The following is an 8,325-nucleotide window of genomic DNA, read 5'->3' on the forward strand; positions in this document are numbered from 1 at the left end:
AAATTCATTGAATTGATATCCCCACCAATATGCTTCAGGACACAAAAGTGTTATATTTGATACTAAAAAAGCATTTTTTATGATACAAAGGGCCATAACTCCGTTATTAATAAATGGTGTACAATGCCATTTGACGTGCATCATCCTCTTATCCATATATATATACTCATACCAAGTTTCAATGAAATCCGCCAAAGCACTTCCAAGATATGGCTCCGGACACAAAAGTGCCGAACGGACGGAAAGACCGACGGACAACGCCAATACAAAATCCCTTCGCCTATGGCAGGGGATAATAATCTTGTTCTGAAAGCCGGTCAAATCGTTCTGTGGTGAACACCTACCGATTGGTGTCAACTTTTACCTGTTTTTGTCAACCTACCCGAAGTAAAAATATCGGGTAACCCGATATACAAAAATAGGTGTAGGAAATAACTGTAGGATGGTCAGTTTAAAAGTCAAACTCATAGAGACAATGTTTATTTTCCTCTTAACGTTTCAACTTGTGTGCTGCAGATATGTGTGAAGCAGAGAAAGGGTTAATGAAAATAGACACTTGTGGTTGGTGTCTTTGAAGGGTTTACAATTGTGACAAAATAAGACAAACATTACCAGCTGAATAGTTCGAATGAGGTACGAATTGACCACAAAAAGCGTTGACAAAAATGGGTACGAGTTGACCAAGGTACGAGTTGCCTTTGAGACGAGTTGCCGGTAAAGCCTTGTTCTTTCTATTTGTAATTGAAGATGTATACTATGGAAAGCCAAAGGGGACCCCCGCTAAAATACATATACTTATATAGAAAATATCGGGATTGTCATTTTTCGCGGAACTTTCACTTTCCGCGAAAAACCAATGCCAGCATGGCCATAAAACACTACATACAAATCGAAATCTAAAAAGCGCGGAACTTTCATATATTTTCCGTCGGAGCAATTATTTTTCAACCCTGTAGAAAAAGCGGGCTCAATTAATCGCGCGGAACCTTATTTATCTACTCTGTACAAATAGTAGTGTTTAAAATCGCGCGGAGATTGTAGAATGCTATTTTAAGAAGTCTATTAAAGAGAGAAAATCCAGTAAATACCAGATCCAAAAAGCGCGGAACACAAATATCGTCCGCGAAAATTAAGCATTGAATTACTGTACAAATCTCGGGTTGTTAGGTGTTAGAATCCCTAGTTACCCGAAAAATTTGATTGGATCCGATACTTAGAAATAACCAATCAGATACTTTGTAACAAATGCAACACAATCAGTAAGAAAACGTTTCAAGATGGCGGAGCGAATTGCATGGTTGTTGTTTCTACTCGATGGATTCGCAGATAATTCGGAAATAGATCAGATTGGGATCAATAACTTTATTGCATACGATCATTTACATGTATTACCAGGTTTGTATTTGTACTTTTTGTGTAAAACTATCGGATAATTTGCATAATGTTGACAATCGTTAATTAAATGAGCCGCGTTCTAAGAAAACTGGGTTTAATGCATGTGCGAAAAGTGTCATCCCAGATTAGCCTGTGCAGTCCGCACATGCTAAGCAGGGATTACACTTTCCGCTTTTATGGTATTTTTAGTTTCAAGGAAGTCCCTCCTTACCGAAAATCAAGTTAATGCGGAAAGTGTCGTCCCTGATTAGCCTGTGCGGACTGTTGTGTTTTTACTCCGGTTAGCTTTCGGTTCGGGGACAGTACTGGTAATCTACACAGGCTAATCTGGGATGACAGTTTACGCACATGCACTAAGCCCAGTTTTCTCCGAACGCGACTGAAATAATAACTTATTGTAATGTAATGTACTTGTGTCTTGTATTCGTTAAGTTGAACGTCAATATATTACTAAATTTATCTTTCTTTTCAACCTATTAATTAAAATAAGGTATTGTTTTTAATCCGTTTTTAGTTTCGTTATAGCTGACCTAGATTAAAACATTTCGTCATAAATTAATAAATAAAATTATTAATAAATTTATGTTTTTATATAATTTATATATAAATTTTGTAGGTGTGTGTTGCCAGTAATGGTTGAAGATATGCCAAACAAATTGTGCCTCTCTATACAGACAGATTTCAGGTCTCAATTTCGACTTCAAAGGTCAACATATCACTGATATCAGGTTTGTCAGCTATTGGTTTGTATTATTCTTATCCACATTGCAGCAAGAATAACTGGATAACCTAACTATTCAATAGCTATTACATGTAATTTAAATTAATCATGTTTCTAAATCATCCATTAAATGCGGCTAATTCTCCAATTGAAAGTGTTGTATGTTTGATGTTTTTTGTGACAAAAACTTGGAGTAGATCTATTTTACTCCCAAACTTCCCTTAAGAAAGTGCAGCCGCTGTAGTGATGGAAAATCTGCTTCTTTAAAGTATTTATAAGTGAATAGACCCTTTTCACAATAAGCCAATAGCGTGTAGTCAAATGATTTGCAGAATTCGAGAATGAGGCTTAATGTGTAGAGATTTCTAATAGTGCATCGCAATATCGCTCTGCTTTTGATCATTCAGCGATTTAATGATATTGCCAACACAAGTCGACTTCGTCAGAAACAGCCGTTAATTACTTAATATATACTTTCCATTTTAAGTGCCAATATACATGTCAATGTATGAAATACATTTTCTTGATTAAAGTACTTGTTTGTATTCAATTGTTTTGCACAAATTCTGACACTCCAAGTATGGCTTTCAATTCTTAGTGTGTGTAAATTGACAGTCTAAAACTTATTGGATTATCTGACACTCTTTGTTTGCGCATTATTTGGGCGATCAATCAATTATTTTGTTTATTGATAGATCTTGCGTTTAAATGCCCCTGTATTCAGCACAAACCCATAACCTCGTTATGATCAGATACTGTGCAGACAAATACTAAATAACAACGTGATGTCATAAACCACAGGTTGCAGATATCTGGTCATTTAACACAATTAATGACACCTCCATGTGACCATGCCTTCTCGTGGTTGTAGCATTGCGTAGCTGTTTCTTAGAATAATTTAATGCCAAATACTCAATTGTTGCTTTTATTGAACATAAAAGATATTGTCAACATTGAAAGTCATCTGTCCAAACATATTGTCAGAAACTAAATACTGTATAGATATTAGCCAGTTTTATCATAATTAAAAAGAACTTTTTACCTATATATTTTAAATATTTCAAAAATTTAATGCTAAACATTAGTGTCATTTTCTTCTATTTTATAGGACTTTGTCTTATGCTTGATTCAACTCTTACATGTTCTATGATTCATGAAATAGTTCACACACTAATACATCCATACCTTTGAGAATTGTAGTCTTATAATACTTTGTATTGTATACTGCTAATTTATGACTTTCATTTGTGCAATAATCGATGTTTAGTCTTCAGACCACATTAACTCTGATGCTTATGGGTAACTCGTATTTTTATGCCCCCGGTAGGGTGGCATATAGCAGTTGAACTATCAGTCAGTCAGTATGTCAGTCTGTCTGTCCGTCCGAAAAAAAAACTTGATATTTGGCATGCATGTGTATCTCATGAAGCTGCACATTTTGAGTGGTGGAAGTTCAAGGTCAAGGTCATCCTTCAAGGTCAAAGGTAAAAAATAATAATAATAATAAATTTAAGCGGCGCAGTAGGGGGCATTGTGTTTCTGACGAACACATCTCTTGTTATTTATAAAGATTAAATATAATTTATTAATATACACAAATAGTATTAAATATTATGTCCTTTAATTATTATTTAGGTCTTATAATTTTTATATAAGAATTACTTATTAATTTATTGACTTAACACAGCATGACATGTGATGGTTGTCTGTATGCATATGTTTGACTTAATTGTAACCAGTGTCAGTTTGCATTAAAATCTTGATATTCAACGCAATTTGCATAGCACAAGAAAATGCAGTTACACGTTCAGCCTTGTTCTGCAATTCGACGCGTCAGGTGATATGATTGATATCTTAAAATAGTATCGGTGTTCATATTGTGAAACTGGTCTATTATTCGATTATGATTAATTTGATGAATCAAGTTAATTTTTGTTAAATGTCTGTTTAAATATTAAGAAATTTATTTTATAACAATAAAGTAATATGTAGGGAATTGAGTTACCTACACATTCTTTTAAAAGAAAGTTGAATTGTAAATGTATACTTCATTTATTTTGTAGGAATTCTGTGAATTTGTGGCACCATGTATGGTACGTGAGCGCAAAATGTCTGTTGGAAAAAGGATATTGGAATAATCAAAGGTAAATTTTATGTGAAGGAGTCTTGACAATTGCAAATATGGTTAGTTTTTTGTAAGGCTCGCAGAAAGTGGCCCTAGCCTTCACATGTAAATAAAAAGCTGAAGGAGTATTCATGAAAAATCGTGTAATCAAGTGTGCAATCTGTACCATTTTATTTATTAGCTCATCTATTTTTTTGAAAAAAAATTATGAGCTACTGTCATCACCTTGGCGTCGTCGTCCGGTTAAGTTTTGTGTTTAGGTCCACTTTTCTCATAAAGTGTCAAGTATAAAACTTAGTACATTTACTTACTACCATGAGGGGACTGGGCAGGCAAAGTTAGATAACTCTGGCGTGCATTTTGACAGAATTATGTGCCCTTTTTATACTTAGAAAATTGAAAATTTGGTTAAGTTTTGTGTTTAGGTCCATTTTAATCCTTAAGTATCAAAGCTATTGCTTTTATACTTGCAACACTTACTATCATAAAGGGACTGTGCAGGCAAAGTTATGTAACTCTGACTGGCATTTTGAAAGTATTATGTGCCCTTTTTATTCTTAGAAAAGTGAAAATTTGGTTAAGTTTTGTGTTTTGGTCCACTTTACTCTTAAAGTATCATAGAAATTGCTTTCATACTTGGAACACTCGCAAATTATCATAAGGGGACAGTACAGGACAAGTTGAATAACTCTGGTTGTCATTTTGACGGAATTATGGTCCTTTTCTTACTTAGTAACTTTGAATATATGGTTACATTTTGTGTTTTGATCTACTTTACTTCTCAAGTATCAAGGCTATTGCTTTCAAACTTCAAATACTGTCATGCTATCATAAGTTACTGTACCTGGCAAGTTGAATTTTACCTTGACCTTTGAATGACCATGACTCTCAAGGTGAAATTATTAAATTTTGCTAAAATTTCCATAACTTCTTTACAAGCGTTACAAAGCAACTCTTACCTGACATACCACAATAGACTCCACCCAAACCATCCCCCACGCCCCCCCCCCAAAAGAAAAATTGCCACACCCTCACACTATACCCCCGCCCATTTTTTTAAACATGGCTAAAAAACACAAATATTTATTTTTATCATTTTTGGAAGATGGTGTAATAAATGACCACACCACCACACTATACACCCTTTTCCACCCCACCTCTCCCTCCTTTTTGAGTGAAGTATTAAGATAGGTCCCTTCAACTTTAAAAAAAATAGATGAGAGGTCTGAACCCGAAGGGCGGTGCTCTTGTTAACAATCGAATGAGACATAACTTAGAAGCTTCACTTCATTTACTTTGTTAGGCTGGCGTAGTGGATATGGTGTTCGCCTAGTGATGGGAACATTTTGAGTTCAACCCTGTTTATTAGCGGTCTCTTTATCTTCATATATACAAAGTACTGATTATTCCCAGAAAATGGACTCTTGAATGTCTTAATAAGCCTAAAGCTTTCAATGCAATCAAGCATAATTAATATGGCTAAACTCTAGCATGAATTATGCTTTTGTATTTCAGGGACTCAACATTACACAGTCATTTCAACATGTAGAGTCTTGTCAGCAATGATGGAGCAGTACATCAGATTTCCAGAGTCTCGTCATGAGCTTAAGATCATTGCCTATGGATTTCATCAATGATGTAAAATGATTGGACTGTTGATGGAACCCACAGTGCATGTCCTGCTTCAACATCTGAGCATAGGTCCTTGTTTATCGGCAGTTTAGTTCTTCAAGCAGTCTGTGACAGTAACTTGAAATGTTTGGACATATGCCCTGGATGGCCAAGTTCTGTGCATGATGCCCATTTAAATAGGAACGGCCCAGTGGCGCATTAAATGGACAATCGTTCGAATGTTCTGGAGGATTCAGCTTACCGCCTGACAAGAAATCTTGCTTTTTGTTCCGTATCGAGGCCATGTACATTTGTATCATTTGCAAAAGATACTGCGATATTTGTGCCTTTGTTCATGCTTTATAGTTGATTCACAATTGGAAGCCATAACCTGTTTTATAGGATGGTGTTAGTGGGACAATGAATTTTGTAAAGATTTAAAGACTGGAAAAGATAATTAAAAGTCAAAAGAGTTCTGCTATTGTTAAGCATGCTTTATTGATTTGTAATTTTAGAAAAATAGCATTATTAACAGAATAAAATGTCCATAATTTGAATATTCTACTGTTTTCAGCAACATTTAATTTGATATAGTACAAAATGCTGCATCATGTTATATCATGATCCGTTTTGTGAACAATGACCTTTCAATGTATATTTAATAATTTGTCAATGGGTGTTACACGCATTAGCCCTACCATTAGCCCAAAAAGGAATTGCTTAGGAGTTTTGCCACCTTCTAGAGAAAAATACTTCTCAGAAACAATTGCATTTTGGAAAGTCTATGGCTAGTAAAATTTGGATTCCTTTTGGATACCCAAGGTTACCAATTTATGTTTAATGAATTTGCAATAAAAAGCTTTGACAGAACATAATGTCACAGAGTCGAACAAGTGTATGGAATAAAGTGGAATTTGATTTAATGAGTAATACACATTATATGCTTCTTTGATTAAAAGTTTGTGTTTTCACTAAAACTGCAAACATAGTAAGCTTTAAGGTATTGCAACTAAATAAAAAATTCAGATTTAGATTGCATTATTTGAATGCGCTGTCTAATACATATGAGCCTCGCTCTGTGAAAAAGGGGTTTAATGCATGTGCGTTCCAGATTAGCCTGGACAAACCGCACAGGCTAATCAGGGACGATACTTAACGCACATGCATTAAACCCCTTTTTCACAGAGCAAGGCTCATATATGTTCAATAAACCAAAGATAATAAAAAACAAAATGAGACATTTAACCCTGTACCACTCAAAAACGCACTAAGATACATTCGAGAATAAATTTAATTTAAGACCTTTCTTACTATATTAAAGTTTTAAAGGCTTTGCTTCCAACCCATGGATACTGATGAGCAGCAAACAGCATAAAACCTGAACAGATTGTGAGTTACTTGCAGGCTGTTCTGGTTTTTTGATGTTTGCATGTAGAAATTTTAAAATTTCCTCAGAGCAGGAAAAGGTTAATAATAACACAACAGCCATTAAGTCATTTTAAGACTTTGGTTCCAATCAAAGTGCCATAGCACCTATAAATTTGGTATGTAATTATTTCATTTCAAAGAATGGCACAGTGGTAAAGAAGTTTACTCTAGAAGACCCTGGTTTAAATCCCCATGAAACCAAATTATCTTTTTCTTTTATCAATACAGCCTGGCGTTAATTGAACCGATGTTCATACTTATGCAAGTAACTTGCAACTGTCTAACCAAAATTGGAGATGGTGGAAGGCAAAATTAATGGCTGTGCAACTTAAATTATCTTTTCATACTAAAACAATATATTGTTGATTTACAGTATCTTGTACAGCATGCATCTAATACTACAGCCAAATTTGCTTACAAATAATATTACAACTTTACAAGAAGCACAAGTCATTGAAGACTAAACTTTATTGCATCAACCATTTAGCAGGAATAAAATATAAAGAGAAAAATTATGGCAATTTTGTCATCTAAAAATACAAGTGTTGATATACAATCCCATAGCATATAAAAACGACAGTTTACTTTTTATCCGTTCTATATGTCAGCATAAAGACAAGATGGTATTGACTGTGCAATGAAACACAAGCAATCCTATTACAATTGCTTTAAATTATATGATCTGTACCTTCATTAACATTCAAGAATTTTAATATAAATACATGATGAAAGATGAGCTTGTTCTTGTCTTAAAATAACTTGTTACTTTGCAATGACCAAACAATACAACTCAACATACAAATTATCCAACAAAATATATTGTAATGACACAATATTTTATTCAACAATAGGAATAGCTTAAGGTTGCAACGTATTACACTAAAGTCACAGTGTCAATCTAAGCAAAGAGTAAAATCATAAAGAGATGTTCACAACGGATGATGTGCAAGCTGTCTCTGACTCAGATTTCCACATCAGATGATGGTCAAGCTGGTTATTAGAAGGATGTGAACAACCGATGACGTGCAAGCTTGCTCTAAGACAG

At 34.4% G+C, this 8,325-nt stretch overlaps 1 long non-coding RNA gene across 1 annotated transcript; it reads left to right on the forward strand.

The window, feature by feature from the left end:
- Window positions 1–810: 810 nt before the first annotated feature.
- On the forward strand, window positions 811–6,341 carry LOC127832377 (uncharacterized). The gene is made up of 4 exons (XR_008026817.1): window positions 811–1,395; window positions 2,012–2,123; window positions 4,180–4,260; window positions 5,757–6,341. It is a non-coding gene; the product is annotated as an uncharacterized LOC127832377 (long non-coding RNA).
- Window positions 6,342–8,325: the final 1,984 nt, after the last annotated feature.

This window comes from Dreissena polymorpha, chromosome 5 (genome assembly GCF_020536995.1).
Source record: "Dreissena polymorpha isolate Duluth1 chromosome 5, UMN_Dpol_1.0, whole genome shotgun sequence".
NCBI lineage: Eukaryota > Metazoa > Mollusca > Bivalvia > Myida > Dreissenidae > Dreissena > Dreissena polymorpha.